This window comes from Dipodomys merriami, unplaced genomic scaffold, assembly GCF_024711535.1.
Source record: "Dipodomys merriami isolate MVZ:Mamm:240054 unplaced genomic scaffold, mDipMer1.0.p SCAF_21, whole genome shotgun sequence".
Lineage (NCBI taxonomy): Eukaryota > Metazoa > Chordata > Mammalia > Rodentia > Heteromyidae > Dipodomys > Dipodomys merriami.
Window position 1 is genome coordinate 18,302,420 of NW_027203493.1, and position 20,753 is coordinate 18,323,172.

The 20,753-nt window shown below is 43.6% G+C and overlaps 1 long non-coding RNA gene across 1 annotated transcript; it reads right to left on the reverse strand.

Moving 5' to 3' along the window:
• Positions 1–584: 584 nt before the first annotated feature.
• Positions 585–20,700, reverse strand: LOC138834014 (uncharacterized). The gene is made up of 4 exons (XR_011373985.1): positions 20,461–20,700; positions 7,478–7,544; positions 3,681–3,757; positions 585–774 (listed from the first exon to the last, which is right to left on the reverse strand). It is a non-coding gene; the product is annotated as an uncharacterized lncRNA (long non-coding RNA).
• Between the last annotated feature and the right edge of the window lie 53 nt (positions 20,701–20,753).

Here is a 20,753-nt window from a genome sequence, read left to right on the forward strand (position 1 = left end):
ACTAGATGGGCTTCTTGGGATGACATTGTTCCTGAGGATTCCTTCCTTATGATTAGGGGTCTTTGGGGGGTCCTTCCTATCTCAAGGAACACAAGTACTAGCTCATCTCATGCAGGGCAAGTGGAGAAGGGGAGATATAGGGCTGAGTTCATTGGGGCAAAGTCAGGGTTCGCCTGTTCTGCCTGAATCTTCAGAATACTCTACCCCCCACCCCCTACCCTGCCTGTTAATCTCCATCTACTGACCACAGCTCCAACTCAATTTCTCTCTCTCCCCCCACCCTCTCTCTTGTGCTAAGGACTTGAACTCAGGGCCTGGGTACTATCCTTTAGCTTTTTCTTTCACTTGAACCACAGCTCTACTTCTGGTTTTTTGTTAGCTAACTGGAAATAAGAGTCTCTAAGATTTATCTGTTCATACTGGCTTTGAACCTCCATCCTTGGATCTCAGCTTCCTGAGTAGCTAGGGTTACACGCATGAGCCACTGGAGCCCAGCTCTAACTCAATTTCATTATTAGCATTAAAATAATTTTTTATGCCACACAATTGTTTTTTTAAATCATTTCAAACATCTACATTTTATTTTTTCTTTCTCTCACTTTTTCCTCCCTCCTTCTGCCCACCTACAATGGCTTCTTCACATACTGGCACAGACGAATTGAAATGCAGATTGAAGAATCTCTTGTTTTTCCTACAAGTTGTCAGATGGTTCATGTTTCCATACTTGAAGCCTTCTTTGAGTCCTAGTTCTTATTTTTTGGTTGTGTCTTTACTCTAAAAGAAAGAAAAAACACATCACGGTGGGGAAAGATGGGAGGAAAGGAACCAGAGGAACAGAATAAACATTTGTTTCATATTGCATTAACATGTCGTTATCAGCCTTCTTTCAGTAGTACTAGAGTTTGAACTCAGGGCTTCATGCATACTAGACAAGAGCTCTACTGCTGGGCCATGCATCCAGCCCTTTTTGTGCTAGGTATTTTTGAGATATGATCTCAAATCATGCTTCTCATTGTAACTAGGATGACAGGCGTATCCAGTTCCTTCTATTGAGAATCTGTGAGACTCTGTCTGTGACTTTTCTGGAACCATAATCTTCCCAATCTCAGTCTTCCAGGGGTTAGGGTGACCAGTATCTGACATTGTGTCTGGCTATAGAATGAGAAGGAGCTATTCTTTCTCAGCCTGCAATGGTCTTGAACTTCAGTCTTCCCATACTTAGCCTTACAAGTAGCTAGTATTACTGATGTGAGCCTCTGGTGCCTGGCATTGTTATACTTCTTTACTCTCATCCCTGACAAACCTCATTTCCATGTGAAATCCATTAACAAGCTTGCACATTCACCCCTCAGACTTCTCTCAGGTTTACTCATGTCTTCCTATTCAACCATGATCACCCTTACCCATTTTCTCCCCCAATTCAATTTGGTCAAATTGTGCCCACTTTTGCACTCCTGCCTTGTTTGCCATATTGAAGCCAGAACTGAACCCCAGGATGACTCTCATCATCATTGTTCCAGGCATTATAGCTAATGCTTTGATCTAGAACTCATTTAATCTTTACGGTAACCCTAGAAATAGACATCACTGCTACTCAGTTTAGAGACGAAGATTTCAGAGAAAAGATATGTATCTGATTTGACCAAGAACACACAGAAATTTCAGTAACTACTTTTAGGGACCCATATCAAAAAGAGCTATGAAAGAAATATCAAATCTATCTACATGGTGCCAGGTATAAATTGTATAGACCCTAATGGATTGCAAGCGAATTGCTTTTCACTGATTCATAGGAGGCATTTGGTAGAGAAGGATTGTAGGAGTTTCTTGACCCAGTGGGAAATTGTGAGAGATTATAGGAATCTGTCCTGGGTCCAGTCTGAGTGAGGAATGTCCTTGTTTTCCATTACTGATGTAATAATTTAGTGGCCTAACAACAACAACAATTTTCATTTTACCGTTATGGAGACTGGAAACCCTGGCTGGGTGCTATCAAGACATTGGCACCCTGCACTTCTTTCTTGGGGATCTGGTGGAGAATCTGTACCTGGCCTTCTCAGCTCTATTGACTTCCCATTTTCCTTGGCTTGGGGCCCCTTGTAGCATCTACATCACTCACTCTATTTCTGCCTAGGAAGCTTTCTCTCCAACTCAGATCCTCTCTCACTGTTGTAAGGGTTCTTGAGATTACATTTCAAGACCTTCAACTTCCATCACATTTTCAGTCTCTAATACTGTGCAAGGTGACCTATTCAGTCATAGGTTCCAGAACCTGGGTTGAGGACATCTCTGGGAAGTCACCATTTTGTCTACCATGGGGGATGGGTGGTATCATGTGATATGAGAGCCACCCTGGAAGTAGACTCCACTCTGGAGCACAAGGGCTTTCATATTATTTACTTTTGAGTTTATTACCTTTGTCGTGCTATGCACATGGAAATCTTTTAATTAGTGGATGGAAGAACTGACAAAATAAATACACAAGTACAGGGTATCTGTCCTGGGAGTGTAAGAAAACACTACCATATTTAATATGGATATTTGGGGGAAGCATCATGTTTCTTTTTCTTTTCTTTTCTTCTCTTTGCTTTCTTTTTCTTTTTCTTTTCTTTTTTCTTTCTTTCTTTCTTTCTTTCTTTCTTTCTTTCTTTCTTTCTTTCTTTCTTTCTTTCTTTCTTTCTTTCTTTCTTTTTTTTTTTGTGGGCCATGAACTCTGGTCCTGGGTGCTGTTCCTGAGCTCTTTTGCTCAAGGCTAGCACTCTACCACTTTGATCCACAACACTATTTCCGGTTTTCTGGTGGTTAAATAGAGATAAGAGTCTCACAGATTTTCTTGCCCTGGCTGGCTTTGAACAGTGATCTTCAGATCTCAGCCTCCTGAGTAGCCAGGATTGCAGGTGTGAGCCACCAGTGCCCTGCTCATTTTTTAAAACTGTATTAGGATCCCACAGTTTGGGCAATGCCAAAATTAATGATGACAAGGGAAATTAATATGAAGCATATCTGAGTGCAGAAGGAACCTTAGCTCTTTCATTGACAACCCTGTCTTTTCACTGCACCAGAGCACAGCAATCTGTTAAAGGGACAGTTTTCAGGACCCACTTACCTACAAAGGTGGCAGGTAGGAAGAGTGAGTTACCAACTCAGTCAGCATCAGGCTCAGGTGTCCTTGGGCAAACCTCTCCTGGATGTAGCAGTATATCCCAGAACTGTGCTATTTGGTCCCAATCCTCAGAGGCTCAGCATTTAGTTAAATAGTCTCAGTAAGACTTGTAAGTGCTCAGCCCCTTCACTCCCTCTCCAATCTCCCCCACCCCCTCTTGGTCTCTCTCCTCCAGAAATATCGATCTGTCCCCAGAACCTCTGGGGCCAACCACTTTCCTGGGTCTTTTGATTCCCCGATCCTGAACTATTCCTTGACCTTTCTTTTTCCCAACAAATTCCTACTTATTCTTGAGTTTCAACCCTCAATAGTATCCTGAAAAGTATTTTTTAGAGGTAGTGCTGGGGTTTGAACTCAGTGCCTTCCACTCGTTAGGCAGATGTCCCACCCATTTGAGCCCCAACCTCAGCTCCTGGAAAGTATTTGAGCCTTCTTATCTAAATCAGCATCTTTTCTCTATCCAGGTCATAAAAAATAGAATTTGGGACATGGAGTCACACTTTACATGTTAACTCACCACCGGTTAGCTTTGTGGCCTTGGGGGAAGACCCTTAGATCTCCTGGCTTCCATCTCCACGCTCGAGATAGTGCCTCCTGCAGGGGATTTGGTACAGGATTAAGATAAGCCAGGCAAGAAGATTTGGAAAAGTGGCTACAGTATATTAGTATAAGCTAATCTTCTCCTTTATTATTCTCTAATACCTGTTTTCTTCCCACAAAAGCAACAGTGCCTTGTTCTCCACTGAAATCCATAGCACACTATCTGCCATCTTGCAGCCTCTCAGTAGAGAGTTTTTGAATGGATGTATGGATAGATAATTCTGTTAACAATTTCTGGGCTACATCCTATAAAAGAAGATCCTTCTTATCAGGAAATAATCAATATTATTAAGGAACATTGTGTAGAAATTTTTTGATTGCCAGATTCTGGGTTGATTAATAACTTAAAAGGTAAACTTTAGACATGACGTTCACCATCTCTCCTTTTCTGGGGTCTGTTTTCGTGCAAGGCTTGTGATGCTCATTGCCAGGCAGATTTATGAAATTTCTCCACACTCCAGAGATGCTTACATTCCATATGTTACAATTTACACATTCCTTTTGGGGTCAAGGTGGGGAATGGCATGTGTGCTAAGAGCTGCGTTTCTCACATGAACTTTCACATAAAACCTCTTCCAAGCTTGTTTTATGCTATACTTTTATAAACAATATTTTAAAGCCATGAATGAATGCTTCCTAATTGCCATGTTTCCGAGGATTGTTAAGTCTAGAAAGGACAGCTAGAGGCTTCTTAGCCTCACTTGTTTCATGGGCCAGAGCTCATCTGAATCATGCTAGTTGATCTCCAACTAGCCTGAAGTCTCACTATCTCGCTCTAGTTCATCCTTCCTAAATCTCAGAGATTCTCTGGCCATCATGTGTATTGTGTTTGCAGTCTTTTAGAAAAAAAGTGTCATTGTGGAGAAAATATCCAACAAATTTGCTGCGTCTCAGTGGCAACCATCCAGCTATCCACCATGTCGCTGGGAACCTCCCTTGGAGGCTTTGCTTCTTGGCCAGGCAGCACTGGGACATAAATCTGGGCCTTAATTTTTGTTGTTGTTATTCCTGACCTGAATTGTCAGTCACACTCTGTCTTTATTCCATTTATCAAAACACCATTGTTCCTTCTCCTCCCTCTGGCAGTTTCATTTCTATTGTTAAAAAAAATTATCAAAAGTCAGAGCAGCCTTAGGCTGGTGAAACTAGGTCTGACTGACTGTGTAGCTGAGTTTATGGCAACAAGCCATTCTCATCTTTGGCACTCAGCAGACCGTGGAAATCATGTACTGCCAACCAACTTTGGCTCCATCAAAAGAGCTCACAAAAGAGTTTCTGTCACCCATTGTTCTGTTTCAGGGCCACAACATACTGGATGGTGGGTTCCTACAACAGGGTAATCTCTTCTCCCAGCTCTTATTATCTTGTTGTAAAACAATAAGCTCATTAAAAACAAAACATATCTTTGTTCTCAGGGAAGTATCTCCTGGGCCTGCCTTTTGAAGTCTGTGGCCCCAAGTTGTTATTGAAAAGATATACAGTTTAATGCTAACTTGAACCTATGCTATTCAGGGACCTGAGCAGTAATCTTCATGCCAATCACATCATAAACAGGTTATAGATATAGTCATCTTCCTCCTCCTCCTTTTCCTCCTCCTCCTGTTCCATTGCTAGCTTGCCAAAAGCTTCCTGCTCTACGAAAGGGCCAAGTGGCCCAAATGAAGCCTTAAAGTTCTATTCGTGTTTCCAAAAGGGGAAGCCAGGCCTCACACATGTGGCTTGGGTTAATAGCACTGCTCAGGCTTTCTGGGTTGAAGCTAGCAGGCTGGACAGGGTGTCTTCTGATAGCTAGCTCTTAGTACTGCCCACAGACCTTCCCTTTTCCAGGAAAAATCAAGGAGTAACTGGAACCCAGACACATTTCCTAGGGGAGTTGTGATCCCAAAGATCTGACTGGGGACCCATGGCTCCATGGGCCCAGGGCTGGGTCCGCTTTGGAGCACTGAGTCCTTGCCTGAGGTGTGTAACCCTTCTTCCCTACCCACAACATGAGAAGTCCCAGAAAGTCAACTTGGGATGGAGTTCTGTATTTCAGTATATGTGTCAGATGCCTATGGAGCCAGCTTCTTTTTTAAGAAAAGAATATTTTGTTAATAGAATTTCAAGATTATTTGTGTGAAGGGGCTGGGGAACAAAAATGGGAACTCTGTGAATGAGAGTTCACTGTGAAAGGGAAGAGAAGGAACAAGAATCACATTAAAGGCAGGTAAGGAAAAGATGATGATGTCCACAACACACACACACGCACACACACACACACACACACACACACGCACACACACACACACACACACACACACACACACACACACACACACACAGCTCCTATAATTCAGAGGCATGTGGGCTTACATGGGCATAGCTGCACATACTCAGGAGCCTCTGAGTTTATGAAGGAGTATTTCCTTCTTCCTGTGACCATCAAAAATGACGTAGCTCTGAGATCTCTTGAAAGCACTGTTAAAACCAGAGCAGTTGTTTTGGCTCAAGGGCCTCCTGCTTTATTTATAGATACAATATGGGTGTGTTCAACATTCTTACCCCCTCACTATTTTTTTTATTGTGAAAATACTGTACAGAGGGGTTAGAATTACGTGGGCAAGATAGTGGATACATTTCTTATCAAGCATTGTTGCCTCCTCCTTTGTTTCCCCTTCCCATCTCTCCCCTTCCCCCCACCCCCCTGCCAAAGTTGTAAAGTTCGTTTTTTCGACATAACGTCTTATATATCTCATTGTTGCAGTCCACCTATTTAAACAATTTGTTTTTTCCCTTCCCCTCCCCAAATTACACCAACATCAAATACAGTGAAAACAGGGGTTATACCATGGGGGAGGGACATACAAAGCAACAAAGAAATCATCTTATAAATATGTTGGAAACAATCGCAAGAAAGAAAAAAAATTGAATACTTATTTTGGGGTTCATTTCGCCTAACATCAACTTGTCTGACAGTTTCTGTTTGTCTGAGACACATACTAATTATTGCAAATAAAGGAAACCATGGGACCTATATTTCTTTGGGCCTGGCTTACTTCACTTAATATATTTTTTTCCAAGTCTTTCCATTTCCTAACAAATGGGGCAATGTCATTCTTTCTGATGGAGGCATAGAATTCCATTGTGTATATATACCACATTTTTTTGATCCATTCATCTACTGAAGGGCATCTGGGTTGGTTCCATATCTTCGTTATGGTAAATAATGCTGCAATAAACATAGTTGTGCTGGTAGCTTTAGTGTGGTCTTGTTTGTGATCATTTGGGTAAATGCCCAAAAGTGGGATTGCTGGGTCATAGGGGAGCTCTATGTGGAGTCTTTTGAGGAACCTCCATACTGCTTTCCAAAGTGGTTGAACAAGTTTACAATCCCACCAACAATGCAGTAAGGTTCCCTTCTGTCCACATCCCCTCCAGCATCTGTTGTTATTAGAGTTCTTGATTATAGCCATTCTAACTGGAGTGAGGTGGTATCTCAATGTTGTTTTGATTTGCCTTTCTTTTATGGCTAGGGAGGTTGAGCATTTCTTCATGTGTCTATTGGCTATTCTTCTTTCCTCTTCAGAGAAGTTTCTCTTTAAGTCTTTAGCCCACTTATTTATTGGGCAGTTGTTTCTTTGAGGATTTGTTGTTGTACTCCCTCTCTATTGAGTCCTAGCATGGAAAAACTCAAGTTTGGAGAGAGAATAATGATTCAGAGACGGGAAACATCACCTTGGGATTCCTTGAAGTAGCAAATTCGTTTGGTAACTCCTCCACAATGTATCCACACTGTTGCTTTCTGTAATTAACAAAAAAAATAATTTCAAGGACAAAGTACAGGTAAGAATTTGTTACAAACAGGAAATGGGTAGGCAGAGTTTAGTTGACATTGAATGGTGGAAACAGTCAGTGGGAAGCAACTGAATTTCACTTTGACTTGTGAATCATCGCCAGATAAACTACAACTAGGGCTTGTGTCAGAAGTGGATCCTCAACCATTACTTATGTGCACTTCATTCCTTCCAGACTACTAAAGCTCCACCATCCAACCCAATGGCTGTTGCTCCAATCCTTGGAGCCTCAGCTTCCTCACCTAGCACATGGTGCTAATAACTGCTTACTTAAATGATGAGAAGTGGAGAAAATGGATGAGAAAGACTAGCACTCAGTATGTGATAACTTATAATAATTATTATTGTTGTTGTAAGGATAAGAAAGAGAAGGAGGAGGAGGAGAGGAGGACAGAAAGAGGAGGAGAACGCATTCTAATTACATGAAGAAGTCACTGCATGGAGCCATCTGGGCAGCAGAAGAGCAATTTTATACTGTGCTTTGAAAATTCTTACTTAACATCCTGTTAAATAAACTTGCTAATTTTCCTGATAGGATTATTTCTTTGTTTCTAAGCTCCAGCATTTTACCCTATTTTAATTATACAATATTTTAAGCCTGACATCACAACGTGCATCATCGGTTTTTATCTTTCTCACCCACAGCCCTGCGTTGCTATTGCCAGTAATCCTGGGTTCATCCAAGTATTTTTGTTCTAAAGACCTTTTAAAATAAGCCAAGGCAGTGGTTTAGAAAATTGCTCTTGTTTGTAGACAAAAATACATTAAAACAACCAAGGGAGTGATAGCTTTCTGGGATAATTATTTTTAATGCCCTACTAGACACATTGGACATGCTTTTCAGATCCTTTGGGAATTCAATTGGGAGAAATTCTTTCCTTTTCTTTCTTGTATTTCGTTTTACATCTTGGAATGTGATCTTTGGTAAATGTCTGTGATGTTTGTACATTGTGTAATACTCAGTTAACCCTTCACCCCCACCCGCTACCCCCAATGTCAGGATTTCATCAGCATCAAATAAGCAACAAAAATAAAGGGTGGAGCAGATTAACAACCTCTTTGTGGCTTTCTGGCTATCTTCCTTTGACTATACTGCTAAATAAAAGACTTGAGCTTTCAAGTTTGATTGGCCAAGTCATTCCAATTCAGTTCCAAACCAGAAGAGCTCCCCCTTCAGGTAGCCTTGTTGCTAAACTAAGCCATCAATTCAAGCAAAAAGAGCTTGTCAGCCTGGCACATGTCTTCATAGGCTGGGTCCTGGTAAGGTGCAACCAAACTCTCCTAATTTTAACAATATTGTGATTAGCTAATCATTTACATACCCACCAAAGACCTTCTCTGGAACAGTCAAGAAAGTGATTTATTGTCTCTCTGAATAACACAGGGAAAACCAAAGAGAATTCTGTTCTTGGGTCTGGTTTGAATGAGGGTTGTTCCAAGGACAGTTCTTTATCAGAACTTTAATGTTCTGCTTTGATTAGAACCAAGTGTTGTAGCAGACTACAAGGGATTTTAGGGCTGAGACCGTATGTCCCTGGTCAGATGGTTGGCTCTATACAAAGTACTTCAAGTGGATGAATACTGTTAGCATTATCAAAAGACAGCTCTCTGCTTGTCATGGCTCAAGTGGTAGAGCATGTGCCTGGCAAGTCTGTGGCCCTGAGTTTGAACCCTAGTACCACCACCAAAAAGTAAAAGATGGCTCTCATTTCACTCATACCTGGACTTGAGAAATTCTCTGCCACTATCAAGGCATATGATCTCGGGCAACTCATACAATGTCTTACCTGAAAAAGGAGGACTCACAGGGTCTTCACAGAGTCCTTTGCCAGGACTCACCCTGAAAAGGATTAGTAAACTAGGATTCAACCGAGTAAAAACTGTCTTGTGTATTTGGTGCCAACTGAGTGATAGTTGAGAAGGTACCAGTGAATTAGGCAAAAGGGGGTGATGAAGAACTTGTGACTGTGTGAGACTTATATTCTGCATGACCACTTAAGACATGGACAGTACTTAACAAAACAAAAAAGGTCAGCTGACTCCAGATGTCTTATCTTTTGAATACAGTACACTCGTGGAACTGAGAAGAGAACTTCAGCTTTCTATGGAACTCTCATGAGATGAACAGGTGAGTTTTTCTTTCCTTCAAATCTAATTTCCAAACACAGAAGTGATCAAGGAATAGGTCTGGCATTGTATATGCACCTTGGATCCGTTTGTGATAGAAGGAATTTGAACAGGGTTCAGTGACTCCAACTGCCTTTAAGGAAACAGGGCAAACTTGACCTAACAGATGTTCATGCTTGTCCAATCATAATAATGATACACTATGATATTTGGAACATGCTGAATTGCTCATGCTGACTTCAGGGTCCCAGTGCAAAACCCTGGGTTCAGATCCTGTGGATTTATCACACCCACTGGAGGACTCTGCCTTTCCCAAACTCTGAATGGGTTAGCTTCTTCCATTAGAGTGGGCTCATCCTTTCCAAAAGATAACATCTTGCTTCTCTGGCCCGAATTTCTCTTTAATTCTTTCAAAATACAATTTGTGAAAACAATGTGTGAGAACACACGACAATGGGAAGTTCTCAGCAGGAATGCGGCAATAAATATGTCAGGTATGGAAACTAGTCCGTGATATTTATTTGATTCTTGAGGATAAAGTATTGGGATACAATAAATTACCATCATTTTTCCACATCTCTGATTTCTCTGGTAATGCATATATGTTGGCAGACCTTAGTGGATTGTGCTAATTTATTTGTAAATCATCAAAGGAAGACATAAAATATATGTCTCCAGGCACGTGAATGGACTGGGAAGCTGAATTGGGCAACAGCAATATTTTCCTATGCCAGAAATAAACATGTCAACACGGTGACGAGGGTTGTGTCCCACTCCTGGCTGAACTTTTGAAGGGTGAGATGGCTAGTGTCGAGAGACTCAGCTTTGTAGTCTTTTCTCACAAAGCGTTCCATGACTCAAGAGAAGGACAATCTGCAGCGTGACATAGAGAACTAGGTCAGAATAATATTTCTTAATGGAGATTCCTATGGTGTCATCTAATTACAGCAGTGGTCCAGAATTTTCTGAGTCTTGAGAGGTTATATTTTTAAGGTGGCACCCATTTTTAACTCCAGTGTGATACAAACTTGCGTTCCAATGACTCCCCCTTATGTAAGTGGTAAAAAAAAGAATGATGTGTGGGAGAAGAAGCAAAATATGAACTTATTCATATATATACACCCAGCTAGAATTCAAAAGACGATCTTTGCGGACATAAAAGTTTATGCTGTCTTTTGATTTGTGTGGTTTTAAAACATACTAGCAATATTTAGAGATCTTGGAGCATAGCATCAGGACAGAAACTCTGCTCTAAATTTACACATAGTCTCCTGGCTTTCTCCCTTTTGTTCTCCATGGAGTCTCCTTTTCTAGTTCATCTGCAATTCCTTCTGAAGGCTGCATCCCAACCACATGCCTTGCCTCCTCCCCAAGACACTCTAGCTCTTTTTTTTTTTTTTTTTCAAAATTCCTCCAGCTTAAGGAGAGCCATCTTCTGGCTGTATTCTGATGGATTGGGAGACTCAGTCTAAGGCCCTTTCTTCTAATTTTTTTTTTCCCTATTTACCCCAGTAATAGGTACTTAGAGTACCTTCTTCTGAGAATACCCTAGGGCAGCTTTCTCAGCCACTCCAACATGGTAGGCTGGCTAGCTCTTCATTTCATTGTAGCATTGCACATGGAATCTTCTTTTTTTTTGGGGGGGGGGGTACAGTCGTGGGGCCTGAACTCTGGGCCTGGGCGCTGTGCTGTCCTTCAGCTCTTCAGCTCAATGCTAGCGCTCTACCACTTGAGCTACAGCGCCACTTCTGGCTTTTTTCTTATGTGGTGCTGAGGAATGGAACCCAGGGCCTCAGGCATGCAAGGCAAGTGCTCTACCACTGAGCCACCTTCCCAGCAGCACATGGAATCTTCCGCAAGCCTCTGCCAACCTGATGCCAGCAGCCCTCTGACATAAAAGTCTCTAGACAATGCCAGATGTCTTCTCAATGAGAACTCCTGCTCTGAGCTCCTCTGATTCTACTCAGATTCTAGAGATGAAGGATCAACTCCTTAGCCTTGCTTGGGTTCTTGTCCAAAGTTGCTTCATAATTCATGAATAGAAGAATGAAAAGATACTTTAAAAATTACCAGAAGAGAATTTCTAAATCTTAAATTGATTTTATTTGAATCAGATCAGATTAACTCTGGTCCATTAAACGGGAATATGTTACCATGTCTGTTGTCTTAGGAACAGCTTCCAGAACACAGTTTTAATACTGTGGGGTCATAATATTAATATGGCCATTGGATTGAAATGAGAAACCATCAATTAGAGAACATCTCAATATCTTCTGAAATTTTTCTTGTTAGTGTTAAAGATATTAACAATTGTTTCATGGGCCTAGAGTTTAGTGCCAGGAAAAAAAAATTGCTGCTTTTGAAAACTGGATGTCTTGCTTCTATTACAAAATGAGAGATATGTACCCAGTGTTATTTCGCCTTTTTGATTTGGCTGTCAGTAAGCTCAGAACCAAGTCCTATTTTTAGTAACTATTTTTATCCTTTTGTTTCTAATATTAATGCAATCTTTTCATCTCACTTAACCCTTTGTCTTTTGCTCATGCACTCATGGCTTTGTTAAATCTGCCTTTTCCATGAAATAAAAATTTAGGCAAATGGAGTACTTATCATTTATCATTAAACCAAGACACTTTGGGAGTAAAAAGCAGCTCATAATTAAGTTGGAAGAGCAGCTTAAACTGAGACTGACATGGGAAAAATTAAAGTGTGGTACTCTAGGTATAAATAAGTAAAACAGAAAATATTTATTTATCCAATTACCAGGTGGGGGATAATTAAAGATAAATAGGAAATCATGATTAAGTTTTAAGCTTATTTATCTTGTGTCATATGTGTTGATTAGAGTTTAATATTTATTATCTCTTGGGAAATTTTGTAATTAGCCTCTATATTGGTAGAGGAAAAAATCCTGGGCTTTGTGAAATGGATTTAATTTCTACCAAGGGGAGGGGGGTGTCCTTTAGATCTGGAAGAGTGATCACAATGAAGTTTCACTGCTTTGTGATTTATGGAGACTTGAATAAATGCACTATTGAGTAGTATCAGATTTCTAATGACTCTATCTTGTTTTCCCTGAGCAACTTCTCATAAACTTCTGTAATATCTTGAACAGCAAGCCGATACTATGTTCAGCTTGTTTACAGAACTATTAATAAATGTTATGTGGTAACTTCTGGGGGAAGGTCAAACTACTTTTTTCTCTCCTTTGGCTGAAAACAATTTCCTGCTCATTTTGAAAACCATGGACTCAGCAGAGTCCCTAATATCTGATGGGTATTCCACAAAAGTTCTTACTACGAGTGAGATTCTAAATGTTAACTTAAAGAGCTCATAGTCAAAAATCTAAAAGTTAATGCATTGACTACAAAGTTTTCCATATAAGAAAGAATGAGATTTCACCATGACACAGGTAAGTTAAAACGAAGTTGAGAAGTCAGGCTGTGGTGGCTCATGCCTGTAACCCTAGCTACTCAGGAGGCTGAGATCTGAGGGATCTCAATTCAAAGCCAGATGTCAGTTAAGTCCATGAAACTTTTATCTTCAATTACTCAGCAAAAAGCCAGAAGTAGAGCTGTGGCTCAAGCAGTAGAACACTAGCTTTGATCCCCAAACCCCGGGGGCATCCTCCAGGCCTTGAGTTCAATCCTCAGTACTATCTATCTATCTATCTATCTATCTATCTATCTATCTATCTATCTATCTATCTAAAGTGGAAATTCATTTCTATGCCTAATCAGAATCATGCTGATCCAAGCTGTAGCTTGCTGACTTGTTTTTCTAAAGTTCATTAATATTATCTGATTAGACAAATTGAAAGCTTGACTACAACATGCCAGGCATCTAGCAGTGTGCCAGAATTCTCAATAGACATCTTCCTCTCCACTGTTCACATGAAGCAGTGCTGATTCTGGGCACTGTCTAGCATTCTACAGTTTTTAAGCCACTTTTTTTTCCTGCCGTGCTGGGGTTTGAACTCAGGGTCTTATGTTTGGTAGGCAGGTGCTCAACCACTTGAGCCATGTCTCCATTCCTTTCTGTTCTTGTTATTTTTAAAGATAGGATCTCATGTTTATGACCAGCCGTCTGACACTAGAGCCTCCTATTTACACTTCTTGCACAGCTGGGATGACAGGAGTGTTGCTACCACACCCAGCTTTTTATTGGGTGAGATGGGATCTCAGAACTTTTTGCTTAGTTCTGTCATCCTCCCCATCTCCCTCTCCCAAGTAGTTAGGGTTACAGGCATGAGCCAACACGCTCAGCCAATTCACTTTTTATCACCCTCAGTTACAAATTATAGCAACTTAAGGGATGTATGTGATTTTCCCCAAGGTCATGATCACTGGCAGAGGCAGGATTTGAACCAGAATTTTTAAAAAATTCTGAACCATCTTCCACACCTGAAATGTGGCTGTAGTGACTGGTGCAATTCGGACCTTTTCAAGTTTGTGTTACCACGTAGCCTGAAAGAAGTTAAGCTTGGTTTTGAAGAAAGAGCCATCTATTTCCCATGTTTAGAGTCTCAGTGTTAGGCAAAATGATTCCACTGAGATACCAACCCTCTTGTTTAAGGTCAGGCCTTTTAGTAAAGGTTTCACTCCCTTGTCTAACAAGCACCAAGATTCCTGTCTTCTCTCAACTCACATGAATACTGATACTTGTCAATTAATTAGAAGCAAAGCATAGAACCTATATCTGTTTAGGTTATTGTCACCACTGATTGCTTCCTATGGGCTAAGAAATGTTCATGCTTGACCTTACACACCTAGTTCTCATAACTTCAATACTGTGTTGTTCTTTTTACCTTGAAGAAGAGAAATTTTGAGTTTGTCTTTGGAATTAAATAACTTTCAAAGTCACTCAGCTGGTAATGGTTATTGTAATTTAGCTTTATTTCATAGCTGTCTTACTGACTCTCTGAAGTCCCATCTTGTAGGCAAAGATTTGGCCAATTTAAGCATTCCAAATCCTTCAAACTTGTTCTGCATCTGGGCTAAAGGATGGGACAGGACAGTGTGGGCACAGAAAGAAGTGAGGGCTCTCTATTGCTCCCCATAGTCATTCTCTGGTCCTTCAGATCCTTTCATTCCTTTACAGCAATGATGACTACCTGAACAGATCTGATGAGTTTCCTTGTGACTTGGTTGGTCATTGCCACTGGAATGAAAGTTCCCTGAAAGCAGGGTGAGTTGTGGTGTCACTGCCCTATTTCCAGTTGCTGCTACAACACTGCACGTCAGAAGTATCAATAAAGCCTGATATGTGGTCAATGAATGAGAGTGGCAAAGTAAGGATGAGGAAACTCTGGTTGAAAATGAGAGGAGAGGAGAGACGATTCCCTTCATCCGGTGACACTTGACTTAAAAACACCCTGGGAACCATCATTTCTAAAAGGCAAAGACTGCCTCCTGATTTGCAGAGATTTACAGAGAGACATGATTATGAGCTCCTTCAACATTTTGTCTGATTTTTGTCTTGGTAAACTTCAGGCTGGAATTCCATCAATTCCCCTTCCTCCCTCCCCCAGCCTGCTCCTCCTCTCCATCTACCTCCAGTGAATACACATCCTTCTCCTGTTCACCAGCTGCACATCCGGGTTTGCAGACAGAGGCCCAGGTGGCTCTTCACTAATGGCTAATCTGTTATCTCTATGAAGATACAGTGTCTTTCTTAACTAGATTTTTTTTGCAAAGCTGAATTGACTTTAGAGGGAGAAATTCATCTATAGAAAGCATTGCCTTTTGCCCTCTATTCTTTTTTTCCCTTCTTATTCCTTTGCTACCTACCATTACACAGCTTGTATGCATCTCTTAAAATCAACAAAACAAACAAACAACCTGTCCTAAATCATCTACAGAACATTGCAAATGCAAACTGTTGAGATTTTGTCTTCTTAGCCAATGTAAGAGCCACTACAATATTAAGAGCCTGCTCAAAAGAATCTCTCCCATCCATCCCTTGCCTTGTTTCTCCCTGTGGTATTTCTAACTCAACATCAGAGTATTCCTAAAACACATATTCAGTTTGAAAGAGAATACTGATACCTTGTTTTATATGAACATTTACACACCAGGTCCTTGGCAAGGGGTTGACTTCATTGGGATACTTTATGGCTTAATACATCTGTATGATTTATATCTCGTTTTGTCTAAGCATGTATGCTAATAAATTTAACAAATTCCCAGTACTGCCTAGTCCTTCAGTTCTTCAGGAGGTCAAAGTGAGAGGAAAATAAAGAAGTGTGTTACATTTGCCCCAAGGATTTAGAATACAAATAAAATTACAGCACAAATAAAATCTCTGATTACTACAGTTAAGCTTAAGTAGCATTAAAAAAAAAAACAGGAGTTCTTGGATCCAGGTAGATTTCTATAATTAGGCTATTTATCAAAAGGGACATCATGAGAGTGGCAATACTTATCAAACTAATTTACTGAGGATTATTTTGGTCCTATATAATCAAACCCAACGCTGAGGGGAAAATGACAATTACAAAACCGAGTGCAGTCAGAAGAGTGAAAGGAGACAAGATAAAATCCAGCCTATAAAATACATTCCATTATCTTTTATAGGTTAAAAAACACAAACGAAATACTTGGAAAGAAATTTCTAAGACGGAAAGATGTTAAAATCGGGATTTCCCCCTTCCTCCTTTATTTTCTTCTTTCTTTTTACAGGTGCAAAGAAGTTGTTTCTTCTTTTCTTCTTGTGTGTGTGTGTGTGTGTTTTTTTTGCCCCCCATTCTCCACACCCCCCCCCGGGTTGTTTGCAAAGTTGAATCTGGGGTCAGGAGTTCTAATTGTAACCTCAGACTGGAATTCCAGATGGTGCGCCCAGGACTGGAAGCAACTCTCAGTTCATCAATTTCATGGGCCTACGTATCTGCTCTGGCCACGGCCTGGCCTCTATCCCCACTGTGGCATTAATGCAGAACAAATTGAGACATATCCTCTATATAATTAGTTCCAGAATTTAAAAAGATTTACGGTATAATAATAGAGGCCTCGCTGCGGAATCCTTTCATTGGGGACTCGGGGACCATCTCGCGGACGCATCAGATCCGACCGGGCTGGGTAACCCCGGCGGCTCCAGGCACCGCCGGCTGTGGCTGGGGAGGGGGTGGGGGAGTGGGGAGAGGGAAAATGCACCACGTAACAAGCTGCCGTCAATAGGTCTGGGCCCCAAAATCAGATCAGAAAGGAGAGTTTGAGCCGTGAATCAAAATAGATCAAATAGCTGATCAAAATAGATCGAGATAACTTTCCAGTGAACAGAGGCTGTATAGCACAAAAGACTCTCCCGTGTTTAATGTATTATTATTAATTTTAGAAATTAAACTTTTTGCCGTCGATGCGGGATGGGAACCAGCGGCTCTGGCAGATGGTTGAGTTGGAGTTGGCTGAGAGGAGAGGGAGAAGCGGTTGGGGTGTTTGTCCTGCCCTTGGGGATCCTCGGCACGAGCCGGCGGGAGAGGTGCCCGTTCTTTCCAGGGGGTGGAGGAGGTGGCCGGGGGAGACGCTAGGGATCTGCAGCCCGGCTGGCGGGCTGGTGGCCCCAGTCCTTCCTTGCCCTTCGGTATGTTTATTCAGTTGTTCGCGGCCGCGGGGTGACTGCCCGCGCGCGCGGCCGGGGAGTGCGCGCTGGTCCCCGGAGTCGCGGTTGGAGCCGCTGAGCTCCAAGCTCTGCCAGACGCAGTTGACAACATTGGGGTGAAAGGCGGGGAGGTCTTCACTGCCCGCCCCCCACCGGGATGAGATGTTTTTAAGATTGCAGTAATTAGGCACCTTCTCGGCTGGAATGTTTTTCTTGACCAATGTTGAACGTGGGCTTCCACGTTCGTTCTTTCCTTTCCATTAGTTCTAGAAGAGCAGAAGGACAAGAATTAAAGACACCCCATGGGAGAACTGGACGTTGAGAGATCTGGGCTTCAGCATAGCCTTGCTACAGGTGTCCTTGAACCGTAGTAGGCAAAAACTACCGTTTGTCCGGTGCATAACTCAACTCTTGCGCTTCTATGTAACCTACGGGGTAGCGCAGCATGTGGGTGCTACCTATGGAAACAGGCTCGGAAGGGCTGCAGAAATGGTCTAGGATGACACAGCTGTTGAGGACGGGAGGAAGCTGACATTTGATTCACAAACCACCAATCCCTTGCTCTTAACCCCTGCGTCCTACACATCGCCTTTCTAAAACCAGGAGTTTAATCTCCAACTTGATTCGTTGACGATTAAGACTTAGATCCTCTGCTAAGGGGTCTCCGGGCTGACCCCGGAGGGAAATAGTGGGACTAGCGAGCGTCCACAGCCTTCATCTTTCTGGGACCTCAAAAGGCTTTGGGGGCTGAAGCAGTTGCAGGATGGGCGGAAAGCGCAACCATCTCCTAGATGCTTCTGCGCAGGCCCGCAGAGTCCAAGTCCCAGGGAGACTTGGAAAGAACGCGTTGCCCCGGAACCTTGGAAGCTTATAGATTTTCCAGAGTTGACTTTCGGGGTGCACGGAAAGGGGAAGGTGAGGGGGGTACAAGGGTACCTCTGTCCGACCGGGTGGGGCGGGGCCTGGTTGGCGAGCGGCTTGAAACTTTTGAGTATTCCTTTCTCCTCCCGGAGGGCTTCCGGGAACTCCTCCCACCATGGGGTGGGGTGAAGTCAGGGCGAGTTGGGGGGCTCCCTGGGTTTGAAATGAACATCTCACTTCCTGGGTTCCCCATCAAACAAACAAATGGCCGGAAGAGTCCAAAATTGCCAGCGCCCCTCTCCTCCCACCCACCTGGGAAGGCTACCTCCAGGCAAAAAACCAGCTTGTAAAGCGTGCAGGAAGAGATTTGTTTTTGCTCTGCTTGAGATTCGAGATCCCAAAAGCACACGTCAAACTAGCTTCTCAACAGAGAACCAACCTCACACCCCCCTCCCACAAAACCCAACCTTGCAAAACGATTAAAAGAGAAACCATCGGAGCCTTTTCATTTGGGAGTGAAACTCTGGCTTTCCGCAGAGCTCTCTTCCCTCTGCCGGTGCTTGAGTCCTAGTGAAAATGACTTCCAAGTAGAAATAAGAGGTGGAAAGGAGGATGGAAGAAGGGGCGGCTGGGGTTCCTGGGGGGGGGGTCAATTTGGCTTTGATAAGTTTAGTCTTAAATGAGGAGTCTCCACCAAAACGACCATTCTTCAATGTCTGTGCTTCTCTCGGCCAAGCCCTGGAGGTTTAGGGATGGGGCACACCGGGGAGTCTGGAGAGCCTACCTCTCTCTCTCTCTCTCTCTCTCTCTCTCTCTCTCTCTCTCTCTCTCTCTCTCTCTCTCTCTCTCTCTCTCTCTCTCTCTCTCTCTTTCTCTCTCTCTCTCTCTCCTTTCTAAAGAAAAACAAAAACAACAACGTCCTAAGTGAAGACCCAGCAAAGTCAAGCACTAAGTTAATGCTGTGTTCTCCACCACCGGGCTGGCGGGGTAGCAGACAAGTGTGGTTCTCAACCTTTAACCCCACAGTCTTCACCTACAGGGCGCGCAACCCCAAGAAGAGGAGCAATTGTTAGTCGTGGCACGGCACTTCGTTTCTGCAACTAGAGTTCAGGGCGACTGTGTTTACCCCGTGCAAAGAAACCAAAGTATAACAAATGGGGACTAAAAAGCAAGGTCTTGGGGATGCTCTTTTTATTTGTAAAACAGCAGTTGCCTCCATTGTTGCTTTGCGTCGTTAGGTTTGGCTAGAAAAGTTGCCCAGACAGCCTGGTGCAGTTGTCCTGGCTGGAATCGGCCGCTTCCTGCCGGCGCGCCTGGCAGTCCCAGGCTCCGCCATCGCCGCTGCCTCCCGGCGCTCTGGGCGTTTCCACGCGCCCAGAAACGCACTTCACGCCAGACTCCTGGCGTTTCTCCTTCGCCTACAGACGGTGTCTCCAAAAGATCCGACTACATTAGAAGAACCAACCCATAGACCAAAGCAACCTCCAAACACCTGTTCGAAGGCACAGGGCTCCCAAAGAGCTAATAACTGGAGGGAGGAGTTCATTTTTGCCTTGCGCTCCACGCTGCCAAAGGTGTGAACACGCGTCTGGCTGTGGGCCAGCCGAGCCTCCCAGGCCCACGGCTCCGTTAGCCCAACCGCTCTGCGCCTCCCGGGTCGATCGCTGCGCCTCCAGAATCAAATCAGGGCTCAGGAACGAAAGCCGTGCGTGGCCAAGTGGCGTCCGGAGCCACACTTTGTCCCACCCGTGTCCAAACCCTCCCCAACGGGGCGCCCGAACTCCACAGTGGGATTAAACTAGCAGGCTCAAGGCGTTTGCTCGTCAACGACTTTCTTTCCCCCTCACACTTGCCATTTAATCATAGAATAGAAATAGATGGAAAGGAAAATTAAAGTGTTGCTGCCAACACCAATTTTAGGTAAGCACCGACCACTTTCCACTGGGACCAAATCTCCACCAAACTACCAGGCAGTCGGGGGGGGGGGCGTTCCTCTTGTCATCACTGACGCCATCCCTCCTGGACACCCAAACTTCCAGGAACCGATTTCTCGCCAATAACCAAAAGCTAAGCTTGTTGAACTGTAGGACGCAGGGGGTACGGTGAGCACACCGGGGGTAGCAGCGGCTTTTGAACCTCCAGAGTTCTCCGCGCTGTGCTGAAGTGCCCGCCCCCTTGGAGCCCACCCGCCCCTCCCTCCAGCCCGCCCTCTCTCAGTCTAACAACCCCGTCTGTTCTCCCACCGCGTCCCGGGGCTGGGGGGGGGGACACCCCGTTTACCTGCAGGGACTTGCTGGTGCCGCTGGGCGCCCACACTCCCGAAGGCCCAGAAGGGGAGGTGGGGAGGGGGAGGGAGGGCTGGGCCATCCAGGCCAGTGGAGAGCGCGTGGCGGGCAGGAGAGGAGGGTGTCTTGGACGAGAGGGACGTTCCTCCAGGCCCGCCCCCCGCCCCCGCTGTGAGGGCGCCCCACAAGAGTCTGCGCTGTCCCGCTAGACCAGAGCCGCTGTGTGAATGGAGCGGCCGAGCCTCCCGGCTCCTCCTCCTTCCCCACTGCCGGCCCCTCTTATTTGAG